This window comes from Camelina sativa, chromosome 11, assembly GCF_030686135.1.
Source record: "Camelina sativa cultivar CO46 ecotype springtype chromosome 11, ASM3068613v1".
Classification (NCBI taxonomy): Eukaryota; Viridiplantae; Streptophyta; class Magnoliopsida; order Brassicales; family Brassicaceae; genus Camelina; species Camelina sativa.
The window spans coordinates 17,604,936-17,628,801 of record NC_141890.1 but is presented as its reverse complement, the minus strand read 5'-3'; the positions used below and the strand labels follow the sequence as shown (position 1 = coordinate 17,628,801).

Here is a 23,866-nt window from a genome sequence, read left to right as displayed (position 1 = left end):
TGGACATAGCTATCCAGTATTTCTAGAATCAATGGATCACTGTCTATAAGTTTCCGCTATATCACATCTTCACAGCTTGCCTCAACTTGCTCCGTCAAATTATGTTGCTGGCGTGGGTAGTTAAGGCTACAGTAGGTTTGTCACTACTTTCTCCCACAAAATAAAAATTTAGACTACTTTATTAGGAGACGACTAACCTTTAATTATAACTTTTTTAATCTATGCCTTCTAGTTATTTCTGACTAAAGAAAGACTTTCCCTTAATTTATCCGAGACCACTCCTTCTGATCATCACGACTCGACATGTCGGACTTTTCATATAAATGGACGAACTTAATTACTCTCTCAAGTTTGTCAACCTTTGCGAAAATCCTCTTGCATTATCATCTTCTTCTTCCACTTGGTAATAAGTCTTTCTCTGCCCCTCCTTATGTAATGGTTGACTTTTTTGTTTGTAGTCGGGGAAATTAGGAACTTAAATCTGTGTGTTTCAAACATTTTGTGTGATGATTTTAGGTTTGAGATGGACAGTTCTGAAGCAGATCTAGGTAGAATTGAGGCACAAATGTCAACGGATGTGTCTCATGATCGACATAAAGGTTCTCAAAGCGGAGGTGATCCCACCACTCCATCTAAGGGAGACACCGAATCTGTGGCAGAGTTTCTTACTAACTTTAGATTGTCGGATCTTTTCGCTATCCCGGTGAAGATGTCTTGATGACTCCGGAGATTTTTAGTGGAATAAGTAATGGGAGCAAAGAATGTCTAGAGAAGTTGAGAAGCTATGGAACCCCAATGGCATGTCTCAAGAGCAATACAGGAGATTCAATTCTTCATCTTGCTGTTTCATGGGGGCATCTAGAACTGGTTAAGGAGATCGTATCTGAATGTCCGTGCCTTCTATTGGAGCCAAACTCGAGCGGTCAAACACCGCTTCATGTGGCGGCTGATGGAGGTCATACCACTGTTGTTGAGGCTTTTATTAAGTTTTTAACATTTGCTTCAGCTAGACTGTGTACTGAGGAGAGTGAGAGGCTGAATCCATATGTTCTCAAGGATGAAGATGGAAATACTGCTCTGCACTTGGCCTTGGAAGGAAGCTATATGGAGATGGCTACATGTCTAGTGAACGCGAACCAGGATGCTCCTTTCCTTGGGAATAACAAGGGAATATCTTCCTTGTATATTGCAGTAGAAGCTGGAGAGGTATCCCTTGTCAAAGAAATTTTAAAAACACAGGGCAACAAGAACCTTAAAGGGAAGAAGTCTAACTTAGTTTTGAAGTTACAAGGGAATAAATTTCTTGGACATGTTGTGATATGATCATGAGACCATCCAAGAAGATCCTTGAACCTTGTTCCACACAAACGAAGTTGAAGATCAACTCTTCCAGCCAAACTACTATTTGGAATACATTCTTACGTCATCTGGAGCATATCTCGAGGTGGAATCAGTCTAATCAGAGTTCGGATGAAGGAGATATTCATTTTACAAATCAGGTGAACTCATAGCTAGGCGACTTTTGTCCCTACGAGCATTTAAAGGAGGATTCCGACCAAATCCAGAGGTATTCAAGCTATGAACCAATCTGTTCTGTAATCTTGATTCATCATGGAATCACTGAGAATTGGAATCACATTAAAAGCAGTTCATACTTGAAAGATATGGATATTTCAAGTCAGTGGATCTGTCCCAGTCCTAGTTTCGCATTTGAGTCAAAGATTATGTTACACAGACCAACTCAGCCACAATTTCGACACGAAATCCATTGGAGGATGTCAATGGATCTCTTGTGTTTCCAACAAACCCAAGAACACAAGATTTGGCCAACAAACCACAAGGTTATGCCCCATTTTCCAAAGGAGGTCAATCTAGTTATACACTTGAAGAGTTTTAGGTCCAATTGGTTTAGGACCTTCCAGAATTATGTTTGGCAACCAGGAGTTGTTTCTACTAAGCCCAATGTAAAGAAATGGTACAACTCATGTTGTTTCTCATCAGCAAGTTGGACCAAAGAGTTAAAATCAAAGAAGATCAAGGAAACACTTAATGGGCTTATTCAAGAGCTTATGGCCAAAGAGAGCATGAAAAAGTCTATTGGGGATGATGTATATCAAGTCCAGCCCAGTTTGAGCCTAATTCAAGTCCAAGAAAGCCCAAAATAATCACTCTATTTTGTGGTCAAAGAGAAGTGACGAAAATTGGAGTTCAACTCACCTTGGGAAGGCAAACTTCAAGAGTTGAATCTTCATTCAACTATCTATCTTTATTGTTCTTTTTAGTTTCAAGAATAATAGTTGGCTTTGTTACCAAGTTTTCTTATCCTATATAAACTCATGTAAGAGCAAAGAAATAATAAATCCAACTTTTTTATAAAACCTTTTCTTTTTGAGAGTGATTCTCTTCTGTTCTTTGTAAACAAAACTGATTGCTTGGTGTGATTCCAACAATCAAAACCGACTACTTGGTGTGATTCCAATAGTCAAAACCCCGATCTCCTTGGTGCGAGGCTGAGAGATCCGATCTTTTTGGTGCGAGGCTGAAAGATCAAACCGGTATATCAAGAGTCTTTCCGCAACTCTTGTGCGACCATTCATTCCACCATCCTTATTCTTGAGGCTTCCTTGTCTTTAGAATCAAGGTGTATCTATCTACCAACTCGAAGGTGCCGATTCCTTGGGAGGATCATATCATGTTGCTTTGAAGGCCAAGAGCATAGGCAATTTTTTTCGCTTTTTAACTAGTAACATTTACATTTAGTTTGTTCAAATATATGTTAAACCAGTTTGAGACGGGAACTTCCTCCCTATAATGTCTGATATACTAATCGTTGTTCCCAATTGTTTGAGCAGGTGTCCTTGATGTTATCTTTAATGAGTGTCCAACTCTTATGAATGAGCGAGATAGAGTAGGAAGGACTTGTCTTTCATATGGAGCATATATAGGGTATTATAAAGGAGTATGCAACCTCTTAGATTGATCACCAAAGAGTGTATATGTCTGCAACCAAGATGGTTCATTTCCAATTCATACGGCTACAGAGGAAGGTCATGAAAACATTGTTGAAGTGTTTATGAAACGTTGTCCAGATTCAAAACACCTACTTAACAAACTTGGTCATAACTTTTTCCACGTTGCAGCCAAACATGGAGACTTATTTATTTGGAATTCAGGTTTGTTGACGATGAACAAAGATATGGAAAATCTGAGTGGTAGACAAGATGTGGACGGGAATACACCTTTGCACATTGCCGTCATAAATTGGAACTTTGAATCTATTACTTCTTTTGCTAGGACTAGCAGGATAGTGAAATTACGAAACAAAAACGGCTTAAGAGCTTTAGATACTGCCGAGTCAGAGCTGAAACCCAATTACATCTTTAAGGAGGTATGTCTGGTTCCCTTTCATACAACACATTTGATCCCACATAAATGATTTATAGCTTGAATTTTTTCGATTACAGAGGTGGACATTGGCGCTTTTATTATACACTATCCACTCAAGGGGTTTCGAATCTGTACACTCATTAACAAGACCAGTAGAGCCACTAGACCCTAAGAATAGCAGAGATTATGTCAACACTCTTCTACTAGTAGCGGCTCTTGTAGCCACAATGACGTTTACTGCAGGTTTTACAATACCAGGTGGATTTAACAGCTCTGGTCCACACTTGGGCAGGGCAACTTTGGCCACTAACCCAACTCTCTTCATTTTTCTGTTACTTGACATCTTGGCAATGCAAAGTTCTGTTGCAACGATAGGTACTCTTATTTGGGCACAATTGGGTGATCCTCTACTCATCCGAAAATCTTTACATGTGGCCTTGCCTTTACTGTTTTTTGCTCTGCTCTGCATGCCTTTGGCATTCCTTTTTGGCGTGATCACTGTAGTTGGGCATGTGAAATGGCTTTTAGCCATCATTTGCACTATATCTGTTTTATTCTTCCTTTGGGCGATCTTTGTCCTTGGCCCTCACGTCATGCTACAACGGCCATACGTTTCTCCCAAGTACGCTGGTTACTTTCTCGTGACTTTTATGCAGTATAAATTTGTCATTGAGCTTATTGTGAATTACACAAGGGTGATATTTTTGGGTTGTTACTAATTAAGAGTTTGTACCCTATTCAGAGGAATAGTTCGTATGAATAAAGCATCAAAAATATTTGTGTTCTCTTGAAGCGGCATCTTGATAGAAATCATACCAAGTTCTATCATCAGAATTATCTGTAGTTGTAGGAATGAAAGAAAAATACATAAGTAGAAGAGATCTTCCTCAAAAATTATGCAGTTATTTTATATATGGGTTAGTAAATACCTGTTTGCTCATCTCTCGAACTTTAGCCCCATTCAAGTAACTTAGATGAAATGCGGATTTGTACTGTTTGTTTTGTATTTGGATCGCTCTTATTTTATAACTTTTGCTAAAACATCATTTAAACATCATTTTTTGCTAAAGTTGTCTCATTTTAAGTGATGTTTTAACAAAAAAAATGTTTCATTTAAGTGATATTTTCAACTTTTTTTTTAATGTGTTTAATTTTTGTTGACCAATAATATTTTACATTATTTAATTTTTGTTGACCAATAATATTTTACATTTTGTATACTTACTTATTGGTTGAATTCATTTTGTTTAGTGGGTAAGTCAACAAAAAATTGTGACTAATTTGGAAGTAGATAATAGTTAGATATTTAATTCACCACAGCCAAAGTTCTTGCTTTTTACACCTCTTTTACTAAGTTCATGTTTTTTTTTACATTTCCCCTTAAAAAAACTTCTCTCTTTCTTCTTTCTGTATTTAACTTTTATCTTAAAGTCTGAACTGTATACATTTTCTTACAAAATTTTGAAAACTCTACGTTTTTGTTCTATTATGTTAGTTCCATTATGTTATATATATATATATAGTATATATGCACATATGGTTTTATTCTTAATTTTTTTTTCTATAAAACTGAATTTAGCATAATGGATAAGACTTACAGTTTTCATATCAAAATAATATTTGCATTACATCAAATTTATATTTTACTTAGTATTAAAATTACTGAACATTAGTAAAATATAATTAGCAAAGAAACAAATGAAAAATAATATTATCTCATATTTGAAAACTAAGTAAATCTTAAATATATTTGTCTCATATTGTAATCTCATACGTAATAATTTTACTCCATGTCCAACCAAAATTAGATAAATATAATAATAACATTATCACAAAATAAATGAAAGTTTATAGAAGTATATAACTAGAATTAGTATATAATTTTACTGAGAAAAGACATATAAGAATATTTTTTTATCATTTGTAAATTTTTAAAAACAATTTTTATTTTGTTTGAAGATGTATTAAAATTATTTTTTTTACTATTACAATTTAAAATTGTTTAATATTTTTCTTATATACGTATTAAAATTATTTATTATTATTTTAAAGTTGTTTAAATTTATAAGTTTTTGTAATTATCTTCTAATGTTAAAACAAAACTTTTGTAAATTTGAATAAATCTCTAATTGTGAAAATTGACATATGTCGCCATCACATAAAATACAATCTTTAAAAACTTAACTTTATATAATAAAAAATAAAATAAACTTCTTATATTGGGTTCATTTCGTTGTTAAGTTATTTGAACCTTTTCTATTCACCATCTCTTAACCAACCAATCAAAATACAACAAAACGCCATGTCATATCATATTAATAAAATATATCAAAAATAAAATAAAAAGACAAAACAAATTAAGGAAACAAATTCTGTAGATTTTTTAATAAGGATATTATGTCGGTTTGAGTTTATAAAAGAATGGTTAGAGTGTAGATTTTACAATTAAACAAAATTAGTCGGTTTGAGTTTACAAAAGAGTGATTAGAGTTTATATTTTATAATTAAACAAAATTATATGTCGGTTTGGATTTACAAAATAGTGGTTAAGGTTTAGATTTTATAATTAAACAAAATTATATGTCGGTTTGGGTTTACGAAAAAAGAGTGGTTAGGGTTTAGATTTTACATTTAAACAAATTTATACGTCGGTTTGGGTTTATAAAAGAGTAGTTAAGGTTTAGATTTTACAATTAAAAAAAATAAATGTCGGTTTGGGTTTATAAAAGAGTGGTTAGGATTTAGATTACACAATTAAAAAAAATTATATGTCGTTTTGGGTTTATAAAAAAGTAATTTGGATTTAGATGTTATAATTAAAAACTATAATATAATATTTCGAATTAATAACTTAAAAATTTAATGAAATACAGATTTTGTTTCTTTAATTAAATAATTTGTTTCCTTAATTAAGAATTGTCCATCCCTTAATTACTTAACTAGGTAATATTCCGCGCAAATGCGCATTATATAATAGAATATATTAATTAATTTAAATTTATTTGATAATCATAAACTTAAAAATTTAATTTAAATATCATTAAAAAAATTTACACTTTTATTTACTCAAATTATACAATATCAAAATATATAACTTGTTTAAATATAATCATACATACATTATACATATCTCTTAAAGTTATTTTTTTTTATTGTTCAACATTGATAATAATTTTAATTAGTATTTTTGAGCATTCAAGGTAAAAAAAATATTATTAATAATAAAAACGAAATATTACTATGTAATTTTGATATATAATTTAAGTTTTTCGTATAAACTAACACATAACCTAAAGTATTTAATAATTAAAAACTAAACTAATTGAAAGTAAAAAATACATATTTCCTATAAAATCATGTGAAGTGCCATCAAAGTTTTAAAACACGATTTCCAAAGATTTTTGTTTTATCTTTTTTATATTCCCTTTAGTTTAAGATATATTGCTAGGTTTAGTTATAATTTTTAATCCTTGTAATAAAAGCTAGATAGAAAATAAAAAATCAATTTGTTTTTTTATATAGAAAAATATTTAAAGTACATATTTGAATTAAATTCGAATATAATGATTATATTATAATTATCATGATTATACTATGATTAAAGTACATATTTGTTTTTATATAATTATATGTTGAATCACAAACTGAATATAATGATAATTATTCTATAATAAATGTATTACAATTTTTTTGGATGTAAGTGAGAGTTAAGAAAAATTGATTTGATAATTATATTATATTTTTTTATATTCCCCTTAATTTAAGGTAAATTGCTAGGCTTAATTTTAATTTTTCATCCGTGTAGTAAAAGCTAGAAAGAAAAAAATATCAAATTGCTTTTTTATATAGCAAAATCCTTAAAGTACATATTTGAATTAAATTTTAAAATAATGATTTTTATATAATTATATGTTGAATCACAAAATAAATATAATGATGAGTATTCTAAAATGTATTTATTACAATTTTGTTGGAGGTAAGAGAGGTAAAAAGAATTGATTTGATAATTATATTACAAAAATTTCTTTCATGAGAATATTTCAAATTTTAAGAATAAAATAAATATACATTAATTTGTAAGAACTAATCAAACATCAAAAATAATGAATTAAGATGCTTTCTTTAGTTTGATTCTCTTATTATGAGATGGTTATAACTTATAACCAAAATATTATTATACATATGTATTTTAAATCAAAATAAGATAAGAAAACAAAGAAAAAAAGAAGAAGTACATAAAACAAAGAAACAATAAAATTCAAAACAATGTAAAATATATAGTAAACAAAAAATATAATCAAACTCTTAATTGGGTTTTCAACCTATGCAAGAACATTATAAAAAAGAAATAAAATATTTAGGATTTGAGATATGGTGGAGAAGGATGTGGGAATGGTTATTTATAGGATAAAAAGTGATGGAAGTTACATTTCTAAAATAATTAAATTAGAAGAGTTACAATTATAATTTATAGTGTGTTTAAATGAAAATGAATGGAGGAGAAAAAATTTATTTATAATTTATGTAATTTCAGTTATAATTTAGTTGTAAAGAATTAATTTAAAGTATGCATTAATGTATATGATTAAATGTGTTGTTTAATTAAAAATAAATAGTTAAATAGATCAATAAGGACTAAGGTGAAACCTTAATTTTATAGAAAGACTTTTCCTTGCGATCATAATCACACGACATGGCTCGAGACATTAAAGACTCTTTATATAAATGGACAAACTTATCGTCTCAATCTTGTCAACCTTTTAGCAAATCCTCTTCCGTTACTCGCCTTCTTCACTCACTTGCACTTGGTAAGTCATTCTCTGCCCCTCTTCATGCAATGGTTGACTTTTTTTTGTTCGTGGTCGGGGAAGTTAGTAATTTAATTAAGTCTGTGTGTTTCAAACAATTTGTATGATGTTTTATGTTTGAGGTGGGCAGTTCTGAAGCAGATCTAGAGGCACAAATGTCAATGGATGTGTCTCATGATCAACGAAAAGGAACATACTTTCCCATGAACATACTTGGTTCGAATTCACAAGATTTCTCTCAAAGTAGAGGAGATGGCGCAGCGCCACCTAAGAGGGACACCGAACATGTGCTAGAGTTCCCTACTGACCTTAGATTGTCAGATCTTTTCGCTCTCCCTGGTGAAGATATCAAGATGAATCCAGAGAGTTTAAGTGGAATAAGTGATGGGAACAAAGAATGTCTAAAGAAATTGATAAGTGATAAAACGACAATGGCATGTCTGAGGAGCCATACAAGAGATTCAGTTCTTCATCTTGCTGTTACATGGGGTCATCTAGAACTAGCGAAGGAGATTTTGTTCATGTATGTCCGTGCCTTTTATTGGAGCCAAACTCAAGCGGTCAAACACCGCTTCATTTGGCGGCTCATGGCGGTCATACCGCTGTTGTTAAGGCTTTTGTTTCATTTGTAACATTCACTTTAGCTAGACTGTGTACTGAAGAGAGTGAGAGACTGAATCCATATGTTCTTAAGGACGAAGATGAAAATACTGCTCTACACTTGGCCATTAAAGGACGCTATTTGGATATTGTTGCCTGTCTGGTGGACGCAAACCAGGATGCTTCTTTTCTTGGAAATAACAAGGGATTATCTTCCTTGTTTATGGCAGTAGCTCGTGGAGATGTATCCATTGTGAAAGAAATTTTGAAAACTACTGGCAACGAGGACTTTGAAAGGAAGAAGTCTAACTTAGATACGAAATTACAAGGGAAAAAATATCTTGCACATGCTGCTTTGATGGCCAAGAGTAAAGGTTTGTTTTTCGCTTTAACCAGTAGTATCTGCTTTTAGTCTATTCAAATTATGTCAATCTAGCTCCTCAAGATGATAAATTCTCCCTATGTATATATAATAATTGTATGTTGTTCCCACTTTTTGAGCAGATCTCCTTGATTTTATTCTTGATGAATATCCAAGTCTTGTGGACGAGCAAGATCACGATGGTATGACTTGTCTTACACTTGGAGCATGTGTAGGATATTATGAAGGAGTACGCAACCTCTTACGCCCGTCAACAAAAAGTGTGTATGTCTGCGACGAAGATGGTTCTTTTCCCATTCATAGGGCTTCAGAGGAAGGTCATGAAAAAATTGTTGAAGAGTTTATAAAACAATGTCCAGATTCAAAACACCTACTTAACAAACTTGGTCAGAACATTGTCCACGTTGCAGCAAAAAAGGGGCGACATTGGGTTTCAAAGTTGTTGATGGATGGTAAAGAAACGAAACATTTAGGTGTTGGACAAGATGTGGATGGAAATACACTTTTCACCTTGCCGTCATGAAATGGCACTATAGGTCAAATTACTTTGCTTGCTAAGGATAGCAAGATACTGAAATTACAAAACAAAAGCGGCGACAGAGCTAGGGATATTGCCGAGAAAGAGCTGAAATCCAACTACATCTTTTAGGAAGTATGTTTGGTTATACTTCATAGAATATGTTTGATACTACATAAATTTATAGCATGGCCCATTTTTTGTATTACAGAGGTGGACACTGGCGCTCTTGTTATACACTATTCACTCAAAGGGTTTCGAATCTGTACACTCATTAACAAGACCGGTCGAGGTTCTAAAAGCCATTTAGACCTTTAGCCAGCCCATCGATGATATTCCCTCCACTTGAGACACCACTTAGGCTTGCCAACCCTCATGATGTCCAAGTGTTGAGCCAACTCGGACAAGGTCATTATCAGCCACAACTCTTACACAAATATAAAACCGAATACTTCATTCATAATAATATTTCACAAAGTTTAACAAAAAGATAAGTAGAGTTTATGGCCAGGCCTAATGCCAAAAAGATTATACATATTTCGGTTTCACAATAAAACATACTTTTACTTTACACAAGGCACAAAAACTATCTCCGGGTTCCTATCGTCCAACACGCCCTGGTTACCTGCAGGATAAAATTCTATAATAAGTAATCTTAGATACTTAGTGAGTCTCAGGAGTCCCTGCAGAAGATTAGATTCCCAACCCCACCCCAAATCACAAGGCATCAATCAACACACAACAATCAATCAGAGAAAGCAAGCGGAAGAAAGTAAGCCACGCAAACAATCAAATGCAAGTAATCAATGCAACATGCAAAACTTGAATAAAAAGAGAATGTTTTTAAACAATTTTTACTAGGGCCGACTTCCAATCCTTTCCCCCTTTATCTTCGCATTACAACCACAAAGGCATGCAACCGGAATAAACCCCCAAATACACCGTCGTGTAGCATCAGTCATGGTAGTGAACCATGACCGAGCTCCTCGTTACAACATGCATAGCTATGCTGCATGCTGCAACGGCTTCACCGGGAAGGTCGGACACATCTCTACTCTTAGTGCGCTTATGGCTGCTCGGATCTCCACATCACGAACGCCACGCACTAAGACCATCTTTTCTTAAGTTTTGGGTTTATGATCTTAAAGAATCATAAACCTCTACAAAAAACAAACAACAAACAACAAAAACCTCACATGCAATAGATCAATCAAGCGGATCTCCATCAACGCTTGAGATCTACCATGGAATAATCTCGCATGCAATAGATTAATCAAGCGGATCTCTATTTACGCTTGAGATCTACCATGGAATATCCTCACATGCAATAGATCAATCAAGTGGATCTCTATCTACGCTTGAAATCTACCTTGGAATATCCTCACATGCAATAGATCAATCAACCGTATCTCTATCAACGCTTGAGATCTTCCATGGAATATCCTCACATGCAATAGATCAATCAAGCGGATCTCTAATAACGCTTGAGATCTACCATGGAATTCACCAACCAAAATGTAAAACTTCAAGAAAACTAACAAGAAATCAAGAAGAATGCAACTATATGCCCATGCAAGTCGACTCTAACTTGAGTCTACCAACACCAAGATAGATCGAAGATATGCTCCCTGAACTCACAGATTTTCGCAGATCTTCAGCTTCTTCAACCCAATCTCTTCCTTGCTTCAACAACTCTTCTCGCGGATGAAGCACTCAAATGACTAAGCTTCCATACTTCGGAGAATTTCTCTCTTTTTCTCTCTACTCTCACTCGAACAGCCTTTGGGCGATCACTCTCTCTCTTTTTCTCTTCAAGTGAGAAAATGATAGGCATTTATAGGGAGTGTGGGCGAGCTCTTCTCGCCACACGCAAGGGCTTAGGTGTCGCCATGACATTTCTCCTCTAACACTTGGCAAAATCGAGAATAATGAGGTGTCACTCTCTCCTTGCTTCTCTTAATGCGTGAGTGGGGGAATATTCCTCCCCACTTAGCCAAAAATCGATTAAACAATAACCCACTTCCTCCAATTTTGATTAATTAATTATTTAGTGGTGATTCCACTAAAGTTTATTAATTAATCACCCACTAACTCCACTTTGATTAAAATAATATTTTAGCGGGTTCCTTCCTATTTCTTGCAATCCTCCTTGGTTGCGTTACTATCCGTGTGAACATTCCCTCGTCTGTCCCTGTATGTTGTCCTGCGCGTACCGCATACTGGTACGTGTGTCCGCTGATTCGACCCACTGATCGGCCTGATGCTCAAATTACCTTTTCCCGGACATCTCTCGGCAATTCTTTTCTGCTTCCACCTCCCTTCCTTTTTGATCCCTTAGCGGGTAAATTTCTTAGGAAAATTTTATCCTGTAGTGAGGGTCACTACACCAACTCTCTGCATTTTTCTACTTCTTGACATCTTGGCAATGCAAAATTCAGTTGCAACAATAAGTACTCTTATTTGGGCGCAGTTGGGTGATCCACTACTCATTCGCAAATCTTTACATGTGGCCTTCTCCTTACTGCTTTTTGCTCTACTCTGCATGCCTTTGGCATTTCTTTTTGGCGTGTTCATTGCAGTTAGTCATGTGAAGTGGCTTTTGATCGTCATTTGCATTATATCTGTTTTATTCTTCCTTTGCGCGATCTTCGTCCTTGGCTCTCACGTCATGCTACAGCGGCCATATGTTTCTCCCACGTACGCTGGTTACTTTCTCGTGACTTTTATGCAGTATAAAGAGGTGTTTAGGTTTTTTGTGAATTTGATACACTTTCTCTTTTGTTGCTTTTGTCGTTAAAAGTTTGTAGACTATTTAAAGGCATGTTTCGTATGAATAAAGGCATCAAAAGTTTAATGATGAAAAATAGTTTTTTTGTTCTTTTGAAGAAAAACAGAGCTGAGATTTGCATCTTATAAAAGCATAAATTTTTCTCTCAGACACGAGAATCGAGAAACTTCCAACACTGCGCTTCTCCGACGCCGACGAAGGAAAACCTTGCCAGTGTCGGGACCATCCCCTATTTCTTCCTCCTGTTTCCTGTACTCCTTGGTTTTTCTTCTTCTTAATTATAGTTATGCTTTCGCTTCTTTTAAATCTCTCTCGAACCCCCACCAACTACATGCATGAAATAGCCGTCGTTAAACCCAAGGAGGTCAACTGTTGGTCGGAGCTTCGCAGCTCTTACACGCAAACCACCCCTTCCCCGGAAAAGGTATCTGAAGAACCAGCAACTTTCAGATCTAGGTTCTCGACTCACCAAGAAGAGATCTTAGACCAGGTATGAGCGATGGCAGGAGCAGATCCTCTTTGTCCATCGTTAGTGCCTTTCCTGGTGGAGTCGTTGACGGCATACGATGGCCATCTCACCTTGGTTTTGCCCTCGAGTCCCGGAGATCTTGAGATCCCTGTGTTCCCTTCCGATGCCTACAGTCCCGCTATGAATCCTCACCGAACATCCTCCCCCATGTTGGAGATGCCTGGCCCCCTGAATCAGATGTCGTCTCAACCTGGCCGCCGCTTGATCAATCCTCTGCCTCCGATTGGAGAACTAGGGTTTCCACTGATGGACCTACAAAATCTCGGCCCATTAAGGCTTTTGAGCCTATCAACACAAGGTGTCCCACAAGAGCTTTCTTCGATTTTATCTAGGTTCGATCGAAACTCAAATCTCTCCCATTCTAGTCAATCTTTGTGTAGATTTATGGAACCTTTTGTTCAAAGACTGCATTTGGATAATAAACTACCATTATTACTAGTGTGGTTAACGATTTCTTTAGACAACCTGTTGTTAGTACCACCTAGGGTTTATGCCTTCGGAGTTAGTAGCTTGAATACAGTCGGCATTATGATCCAGTCCATACGGAACTGTGGTTACCAATGTGTCTTCAGGCTCCTTTCATTAACCCTCCTTATCCTTGAGCCCGTTAAACCGTTTCTCATCAACTTTTTGATGTTTCCACCTAAGAACCTGAAGACTAGTGGCATTATGATCCCAACTCAATGTAGTGGGGGTTACCACAACACCTTCAAGCGTTTCACTTCTGAACCTAAAACCGCTACCAACCCCATAACTATCCTCAGCCAGAACACTCTTAACCATGTTCAAACCTTTGGCAAAGCTCTCCTTCGGGTAGACATCCTCATTCCGATGATGTCCTCAGTTTTAGCTTCCTCAACGCCTCTTGGTCTTCGATCCAAGACAGTGGCCATCTCTTCGTCCATTGAAGTATTCATGGCAGAAGCATCGTTATCTCTTGACCTCACAGGCTCCAACTCCCTTGCAAGGAATTGGTTCATAGCTCTCAAGTCCACAATCTCGATGACCCTTATCTACCTATATGTCTTTGTTGTATTGGCTGCTTTCCTTTGCTGTATCTTAAACAATGACCCTTATTTTGTATGTTATGTTTTGTGTTAATTGGAATGAAGCATATGTTTGTCCAAAAAAAAAAAAAAAGAGATTTGCATCTTATAGGAAATTCATACCAAGGCCTATTTGAGCTATCAGCAGTTGTAGAAAATCCAAAAAGTACCTAATCAGTATAGGTTTAGTAGATACTGATTTGCGTGTCTCTCAAGTCTCAGAATTTTAACCTTATTCAAGAAAGTTAAATGATATATGCGGATTGTTTCTTCTGTATTCTGATTGGTCAGTCAGAGGTTCCGATTCCCTTGAGCCACCAGCAGCTCTCATTCATAATTTAATAAGGTTTGGATTGATCACTATGGCCTGTACAACTCCTATAGTTTTTTTATTTGCTGATTCAATATTCCTACACACGTTACAAAGCAATGCATAACATCCTTTGGTAGTCAAACATAACACTTTAATTCCTGGATACATAAACACGATATATACCGCTTTTTTCAAAGTCCAGCATCCCCAACTCGCCATGTGACTTTCCTAATATGATCACTTTTATTACATATTTTACATCTATGAATCCTGAGACTAATAGGGCATTGGTTATGGGTAAGGTACAAGATTTTGAGAGGATGATGTTACTATATTTTACCATAATTAAGGCCTTGTTTAGTTCATGTTTTGCATCATATAGAAATAATTCCTTAGGTTTTATAGCCATTTATGTCCAAATATGCACTTAGGATGTTTAGAAGCATGCATTGCATACATTTGTGCATTTGGAGTATTATTAGGTGTTATGGAGCTCTAAAAGGGTAAGGAAGGATTTGGTGTTATTTGTGGAACTAAACAAGACGATTGGACGTATCAGAAAGGGAAAAGAAGGCACTCGACCATACCACTCGAGCAGACACACTATCGAGTCTTTGGCCGGATTCATAACGAGCTCCTCAAAGAACCATTCAAATGAAGATCTTCTGTTGCGATTCAGCTTCAGCCTTATTCATGAGGGTTGTAGGAAATTGAGTTAAATTTCTAATACCGGTGGTTTCAAGTTAATCGAAGGTGTATTTCAAGAGTTATCCCGATTTTACTGAACAAATATCATCCCAGATCGAGGACTTGACCGTTAGAAGAAGCAGAAGAAGAGGTCACTCGACCATGCACTCGACCGAGCACATGGTCGAGTTGTGAGCCGCCTTTCTATTTTGTCCTCTAGTCATTTTAGGGTTTCCCTTCCTTCCTATATAAACATATTGTACTCTATGGCCGCAAACAAGCCACTTTGACACAGAAAACATCTTTTTAGGAGTGAGAGAGAGTCAGCAAACCTAGTTTTTCCCCTTTGGGGATTTATTTTACTTTATTGCATCATTAGCCACTTTGGTATTATCTCAAGAAATCTTTGATACTTGTTGGTTCCATAACTTTCTAAGTATTGAGAATTTGAGTTTGATTTCTTCTTCAATATTGTAGATCTTTGTCTTATCTTTCTAATCATGCAAGTTTCATTGATTTCTGGGTTTATGATTTTGTTCATCATGTTTAGTGATTGTGAGTAGTGTATAGAGATCTTAAGGATGGATTAGGCTGGGTAAAGTTTTGGGTGTTTAGATTGATCAAGCTTTATTGTTATACATCTCTTCTAGATTAGATATGCTCTATGCTATTCTTATACTGAGAGGGTAAGGATAGATCTTAAGCTTCTTAGCATCATACCAGTGTCTAAGTTGTTAGATAAGGCTAAGTCTAGAGATTATCATGAAGCATGCTAAGAGATTAGATGTTTTGTTTGATTTTTGACAATAATGATCTTGGTTTTAATGTCTGCTTTTATATGTAATAGCTAGTGAGAGCTAGGTCTAAGGAGTATCTAAGGTTGATTGTTATTGCCATGAGAATGGATTAACAAGTATGAGAGGATCATTGTCCAGAGATAAATCATTGTTGATTGAGGTTTGTTGATCAATTTAGATAACCATAGCTTAAGTCCAGCCCATGAATCCATCCTTAGGATCTTTCTTTGTTTATTGATTTCCTTGTTTAAGTATTGTTAATTGCTTGTTGTTTGCTTTGTTTTCATTATTTGCTCTGTTTTCATTATTTGCTCTGTTTCTGTTCATTCGCTTGTCAACTCAACCTCCCACTCGACCATGCACTCGACCGAGTGCTAGGTCGAGCTCCATTTTACTTTCTTGCTTATGCATTTTTTTGTTCCTGTTTTCTTCTGCTTATTAGTTAATTCTGCTTATTAGCAAACGGTCGAATGCTTGTTCGAGCACCTGCTCAGAGTCTCAAAAAAAACAGAAGAAGAGGTGGAAATGGAACTTCCACAAAATTTGCATGAACCTCAAAGGAGAAGGAAGATTGGTGATAGTGATGCTCCCACTACTCATACTCAGAGATATGGGATAGTGCCTCCTGCTGTCCATAACACAACCTTCACAATGAAGAGTAGTCTTATCTCAAGGGTTCAAAGCAACAGAATTCATGGACTGCCTACTGAAAACCCCCTTGCCCATCTTGATGAGTTTGATAGGCTTTGTAGCCTCACCACTATAAATGGAGTCAGTGAGGATGCCTTGAAGCTGAGGTTGTTTCCTTTTTCTTTAGGAGATAAAGCACATCAGTGGGAGAAAACTCTACATTCTGGAAAAATCACCTCTTGGGTTGATTGTAAGAAGATCTTCCTTGCAAAATACTTTACTAGTTCAAGGACTGCACATTTGAGGAATGAAATTTCAGGATTTCTCCAACAAAATGGTGAATCTTTCAGTGAAGCATGGGAGCGCTTCAAAAGCTACCAGAAACAATGCCCACATCATGGATTCAGCAATGAATATTTGTTGTGTACTTTGTATAGAGGTGTTCTTCCCAAGATCAAGATGCTCCTGGACACAACCTCCAATGGAAGCTTCATGAATAGAGATGTAGATGAAGGTTGGGACTTAGTAGAGAACTTTGCTCAATCTAATGGAGATTATAGCAGCTTAAGGGGAGGTGTTGATTCTGAGGAAGGGCATGAAAAGGAACTACAAGCCTTAGATGAGAAGCTTGAGAAGCTTGATAAACTCCTTCTAACATAGCAGAAGCAAGTACCACAGGTTTGTGAAGATGAGCAGTTTATGGTCCCAGTCTATCCTGCACAACAACCCCAACAAGCTTCTGCTCTAGATCAAGAGATGAAGAGTATGCTTCAAAAACTGCTACAAGGCCAAGCTATTGGAGATATGGAAAAAATTACTAAGCTCACAGAGATGAAAAACAAGATAGACTCCACATATGGTGCCCTTAATATGAAGATTGAAGTTTTAACTTGCAGAATGCTTCTCCTAGAGAGCAAGAGTGAATCTTCTTCTTCTAGTCAACTCAATGGGACATCAATTGACAATCTAAAGGAGTTTTCCACTGCCCAAGCTATCTCTCTCAAAGAACTACCTTCAACGCTCACTGAGGACAGTGACAACCAAGTTGGGGAGGATTTTCTTCAACCAGAAGTGTAGAATGAGAAGAGAACTGAGCTTGAGACACCATTCGACCATACACACGGTCGAGTGCCTGATCGAGTCATTGCTCAAGAATCTAGCAAGCCGGTTCAGTTCATTCCTCCTCCCTTTCAGCCACCTTTGCCATTTCCAGGACGGTTTAAAGAGCAAATGCTGAAAAAGTACAAGACTCTTATTGATAAGCAAGCAATGATGGTCTTGAATCATGAACCTTTATTAGAAGATGTTGAAATGAAGGATAAGCCACAAGTTAAAGAGCTTGAGCAGAAGAATCCAACTATTGATGGGCAGACCTTCAGGATTGAAGAGAAAGGTCATGAAACTGAGTCTGAAATCTTTGAGGGTGTGAATGGGGTAGAAACAGAGATTTTAGGTCACTCGACCTACCACTCGACCGAGCACCTTAAGTCACTCGACCGAGTGGTACCAAGTCACCCAAAATGCCCAGACCTCATCCCCAAGCTTCACCAACAACAAGAGCCAAGAAATCCTTCCTCTGATGGTTTGTCTGAGCTTCAAACTGTCAACATTCTACATGATTCAGTGAGGGAGTTAACAACTTAGGATGAGGATATAAGTGGGCAAATCAAGAAGCTTCATGGTAAAGTAAGAAGTTCCTCTCCAAAGAAAGCAAGGCAAGGTCTGAGTATTATTAGGAGACATAACTCTTTTAGCATTGACCCAAGAATAAGAGGAGCAATGCAGTATTTAAGAACTGAGGGGACTTCATCACCTCTCTATCACCCTTCCAAAGCATAAGAAGTATGCAAAGTCAAGCTTAGAGACTTTAAACAATCTCACTTGGGAGGAAGTCCCAAAGGTATCCTTGTACATATTGGTTTAAGTTTCTTGTTATTTTGATCTTGTTTTCTTTAGCATTATGGTTCAGGTACTAGGGAGGGAGCTTAAGCACTTGGTAACACTTTCATAAATGAATCCCACCCTCAGCCCATCCCAAGTAATACTCCAACTCTATCTTTGTATATACCATTGCATTTCTTGTTTTTGTTTTGTTTCTTGATTCTTAAATCCTCCTTCAAATTTCTCTTACACAAGGGACTGTGTAATTTAAGTTTGGGGGAGGGTTTGAGATGACATTTGATGTTGTGTTTTGTTTTCTTATTTCAAATTTTTAGCATGATCATGTTAGTACTTGCATTTCATCTATGGCATAGAAAAACCTAAAAATTTGAAAATTTTGCAAAAATCTTTACAAAAAAAAAGAGTGTTCATGTAGTTTGCATTGCATATTAGGATCTTGTTAGTTTGTTTCATGTAGGACTGTTTCATATTTGCATTAGGGATCTATGATGAGTTCAGCCTTGTTAACTTGTTTAAATTAGCTAAACTATGATCAATGCCCAAGTTAATAGTAATTTGATGCTAGTTGAGTGATTAGAAACATAAGATTGAACCAAGTCTAGAATTCCTATATTGCATTCTGTCTAAACTGAAGCATGTTTTGATTTGAAGTCACTTCCTACTTATAAGAACCTAATATTGACTTTTGAATATCAGTTTGTGCAATGCTTTAAAATCATGGATACTTTATACATATTTGGCTCATCTTTCCCTTTTTTACCACTCTTGTTGATCCAAGTAGCTGATTTTATCATTGAATCAGTTTCCCCTACCCTTAACCAACCTTTCTTTCAAGCCATGTTTATTCTTGTGTGTGTGAGGCCTATTTTGGGATTGAGTTTGGTAGAAAGTGTTAGATTTGAACTGACAAGAATAAAACCTTGTGTAGTTCTAGTTTGCATTTTTAAAACTAGATAGGACTAGGTGGTTTAAATTCTGGGTTTGAGACTTAGTGTGTTCAAAAAGAAAAGAAAAGAGTGAAAAGAGAAAGAAAAGGGTAAAGTCCTTAGGAGAGAAGTGTTTTAAAGTAAATTCAAGCTCTAAGTGAAAGAAAGGGGTGTAGTAAAAGTTTCAAATAAGGTACACTTAGGATGTTTAGAAGCATGCATTACATACATTTGTGCATTTGGAGTATTATTAGGTGTTATGGAGCTCTAAAAGGGTAAGGAATGACTTGGTGTTATTTCTGGAGCTAAACAAGAGGATTGGACGTATCAGGAAGGGAAAAGAAGGCACTCGACCATACCACTCGAGCAGACACACGATCGAGTACTTGGTCGGATTCATAACGAGCTCCTCAAAGAACCATTCAAATGAAGATCTTCAGTTGCGATTCAGTTTCAGCCTTATTCATGAGAGTTGTAGGAAATTGAGTTAAATTTCTAATGCCGGTGGTTTCAAGTCAATAGAAGGTGTATTTCAAGAGTTATCCCGATTTTACTGAACAGATATCATCCCAGATCGAGGACTCGACCGTTGGAAGAAGCAGAAGAAGAGGTCACTCGACCATGCACTCGACCAAGCACATGATCGAGTTGTGAGCCGCCTTTCTATTTTGTCCTCTAGTCATTTTAGGGTTTCCCTTCCTTCCTATATAAACTTATTGTACACTATGGCCGCAAACAAGCCACTTTGAGGCAGAAAATATTTTTTTAGGAGTGAGAGAGAGTCAGCAAACCTAGTTTTTCCCCTTTGGGATTTATTTTACTTTATTGCATCATTAGCCACTTTGGTATTATCTCAAGAAATCTTTGATACTTGTTGGTTCCATAACTTTCTAATTATTGAGAATTTGAGTTTGGTTTCTTCTTCAATATTGTAGATCTTTGTCTTATCTTTCTAATCATGCAAGTTTCATTGATTTCTAGGTTTATGATTTTGTTCATCATGTTTAGTGATTGTGAGTAGTGTATAGAGATCTTAAGGATGGATTAGGCTGGGTAAAGGTTTTGGGTGTTTAGATTGATCAAGCTTTATTGTTATACATCTCTTCTAGATTAGATATGCTCTATGCTATTCTTGTACTGAGAGGGTAAGGATAGATCTTAAGCTTCTTAGCATCATATCAATGTCTAAGTTGTTAGATAAGGCTAAGTCTAGAGATTATCATGAAGCATGCTAAGAGATTAGATGTTTTGTTTGATTTTTGACAATAATGATCTTGGTTTTAATGTCTGCTTTTATATGTAATAGCTAGTGAGAGCTAGGTCTAAGGAGTATCTAAGGTTGATTGTTATTGTCATGAGAATGGATTAACAAGTATGAGAGGATCATTGTCTAGAGATAAATAATTGTTGATTGAGGTTTGTTGATCAATTTAGATAACCATAGCTTAAGTCCAGCCCATGAATCCATCCTTAGGATCTTTCTTTGTTTATTGATTTCCTTGTTTAAGTATTGTTAATTGCTTGTTGTTTGCTCTGTTTTCATTATTTGCTCTGTTTCTGTTCATTCGCTTGTCAACTCGACCATGCACTCGACCGAGTGCTAGGTCGATCTCCATTTTACTTTCTTGCTTATGCATTTTTCTGTTCCTGTTTTCTTCTGCTTATTAGTTAATTCTGCTTAGTCTTGTTTATTGCACTTGTTCTATTCTTTAATTCAGCATTAGTATTGTCTTAAGTTGCCTTAGTTCATTGCATTTCATTATTGTCATTAGGTTGTTAGAAACAAATCAACTTGATATTTGGTTTAACTTGAATGCATTGATCACATCTTGACTTCTTACATATCACACTCTTTATGGATTGACATCCTTTATGCTACAACATCATAAGGGTATTGAAACACCTTGCATCCCATTCTGATCATCTTAGCCTAAGCTTGTTTGTTTGTTATCATCCATTCATTCATAGGTTAAGATGGAAAAATCCTTGTCTCAGAGGATTATGTAAGTAAATGAAACTTCATGTGTTCCTGATTAGGTCACTTTTTAGGTCAGGTGTGAACGAGCATAGAGGAAGTGTGCTTTAAAAATGAGGGAGGGAGAGAATTTTTCAACAATGATTGAAACCAAACATTGTGACAAAACAAGATATCTGCTTTTACTAAGAAGATGACATTTGACATGTTATCTATCTAATATCTGTCTTCTTTTGTTGTTTGGACCTAATTAATTAAATTCATTGTACTTTAGACCTAAGTAATTAGAGGCCCATAAAACAAACAAACAAAATCTTAACATTTTCTTTTTCCCTTCCTCAATAAGAACCAGTTGTAGACCCTTTCTGATCTAAAACCACCATTTATCAGTAATATGAGAAGGTTTTTCTCAGCTTTTGCTAAGAAGATGACACTTGACATGTTATCTATCTAACATCTGTCTTCTTTTGTTGTTTGGACCTAATTAATTAAATTCATTGTACTTTGGACCTAAGTAATTAGAGGCCCATAAAACAAACAAACAAAATCTTAACATTTTCTTTTTCCCTTCCTCAATAAGAACCAGTTGTAGACCCTTTCTGATCTAAAACCACCACTTATCAGTTTGTGGTTTTATCCTAGAAAAAAAAAACTAATTATAGTTTATTTTGAAATTCTAAATATGGGTTTCAGTCTTATGTATGATTCAGGGCAAAGCCAGATTCTAAATTATGTATAAAATTTATTTCTGGGTTTCACTCTTATAAATGATTCATCATGGGCAAGAAAGGATTCTAGATTATGTTAGACCATGGATGTTTATGTGTTCTCAAAATTCTCTTATAAATTCATAAATTTTTGGATTCCCATTTCTGCTTAATTTATGGCATTTAATCTTATATAATCTAATGGTGGGATGTTTTCCGTAAGTAATTTGATAATTGCTTACTCATTTATTTCCCATTAGATCTTACCAATTTTTTTCCATAAAAGTATAATTCATTCCGTTTTCCATGAAATTAGAATTCAATCCCTAAGTACTCTCCTTTTAAAACAAATTTTCAGTTATTATTATTTAATTTCAGTCATTAGGTTCCTATAAAGAATTATCTTATTTTTATATATCTTTCCAAATTTCAATAGGTATTCTTGAATAATTTTAAATTTATTTTTGCAGGTTATCATGTTTGTTGTTCACATTAATACTACATAGAAAAAAATTATGTGAGAATGTGACAAATTTATTTATTCATTAGAGTCTTTATGTATGTCTTTCCTACTCTCCATGAGCCGGCCCCGCAATTTTGGATTTCATATGCTAATATTTTTTTTAAACCCATTTTTATTATTGTAAACAAAATTATAAAATATACTAATAGAAAATTTATTTTCATTTTTTTCATATTGTAGTTCATTTTTTGCTTGCTCACTTTTTTCTTTCTCTTTTCAATGTTTTCATGTTCATTTAAATATTCATACGAAAATAAATATTATATTGCCAAATAACTCATTATTCCTTTAAAACTTTTCGAATATGGAAACTTTTTTATTAGATTTAATAACTGCACTTATAATTTTAATTTTTTTTCTTACATAAAAAACCTAAAACTTTTGGCCTAAAATATGCCCCAAAAAAATTGATGCCCTAATCTTTAACTTAACTTGCTTGGCCTATGGTATAGCCTTGAACCATGTTTTATTTTTACTTCAGGGTTGTCGTGTTTGTTGGTTGTTGTGTTAATATTACTACGTCATGAGAAAAATGAACTACATCATGATTTAATATGTTGGGCATGTTAGGTTTTGTTCCTTTCTTATATTTTAGAATTTCAATTTTTTTTCCTTTTGGACATTCATGTGGTAAAGCAGGATAAACTTCTTCTGATTTGATGATGCATATGAATTTCTCCATTGTAAATTTAGTTTCTTAGTAGTCTTCATCTTTAAGCAAAAAAAATGTATTTAAAACTATTATAAAAAAGGAAAATTGTATGTTTACTATCATATGCTTAAAAAAACATGTTGTTAAGCTTGTGATGTCTTTTTATATCATGGTAAAATATGAATTGCATTTTTCTATACTATATCTGATTAATTTGACTTCTATAGTTTTTGAGTAGTATATGCTAATTGTATATTGGTATCATATATTTTTAAGAATCTTAGTATCAAATAGCTTTAGAATTAACCATCTTAGAAATAAAAGAACAAAAAAATTCATATAACATTTTCCACTTTCACATATAATAGTTTACTTTCTAAGAAATTTTATTATTATGACATTTGACATTATAATATTATATGGTTTGTCTTCTAAGTAGATACAACAAAATAATTATTCATTTTATTCAATTGCATCTATGATGATGATGAAATAATACCATTGCATGTTTATACTCCATCCAAAAATTAGTGTAATTTTTTATAACTTTATTTACTTGGATTCATTTTCATTATTAAAATTTCGTAAAAAAAATTTTAATTTGTATTAGAATGTGTAAATAATAAATTATATTATGAATAAGTATTCAAATAAAATGATATTAAAATATTAAGTTATATTAAAAATAAAAATATTA

At 34.7% G+C, this 23,866-nt stretch overlaps 1 non-coding gene and 2 pseudogenes across 2 annotated transcripts; 2 read left to right on the top strand and 1 right to left on the bottom strand.

The window, feature by feature from the left end:
• Positions 1-257: 257 nt before the first annotated feature.
• On the top strand, positions 258-4,154 carry LOC104723765 (protein ACCELERATED CELL DEATH 6-like; annotated as a pseudogene). The gene is made up of 5 exons (XR_015572560.1): positions 258-403; positions 517-1,304; positions 2,688-2,719; positions 2,853-3,388; positions 3,465-4,154. The product of XR_015572560.1 is annotated as a protein ACCELERATED CELL DEATH 6-like (transcript).
• Positions 4,155-8,112: 3,958 nt separating this feature from the next.
• LOC104728111 (protein ACCELERATED CELL DEATH 6-like) lies at positions 8,113-12,491 on the top strand (annotated as a pseudogene).
• A 4,291-nt stretch (positions 12,492-16,782) lies between these two features.
• LOC147934168 (small nucleolar RNA R71) lies at positions 16,783-16,888 on the bottom strand. Its single transcript, XR_015573354.1, has one exon. It is a non-coding gene; the product is annotated as a small nucleolar RNA R71 (small nucleolar RNA).
• Between the last annotated feature and the right edge of the window lie 6,978 nt (positions 16,889-23,866).